Genomic DNA, 327 nt, shown 5'->3' on the forward strand with positions numbered 1-327 from the left:
CTCAAAAAAAAAAAAAAACTAATTTTGAGAGAAATAAAAACAAAAAAGTGATTTTTTTTTTTTTCAAATTCTGCTGCAGTTTCAGTTTGAGCTTATATCTCAATTGGGAAACCAATCAGAAGCCAAAGAAAGGCAAAAGGGTATGAACACAAAGCAATGAAAGTTGCAAAACCCAATTAGGAAAACAGCAGAAAGATTCTGAATTTATGAACAACTGAGAATGGTACACAAAAATTCATTCAAAAAAATATATAGAAAGAAAAAAAAAACTGTTCTTTCACCCTTTTGCTGGGAAAAAAAAGGGTGAAGAAATAACAGTAAAGAAAA

The sequence above is a fragment of the Arachis ipaensis genome, chromosome B07 (genome assembly GCF_000816755.2).
Source record: "Arachis ipaensis cultivar K30076 chromosome B07, Araip1.1, whole genome shotgun sequence".
Lineage (NCBI taxonomy): Eukaryota > Viridiplantae > Streptophyta > Magnoliopsida > Fabales > Fabaceae > Arachis > Arachis ipaensis.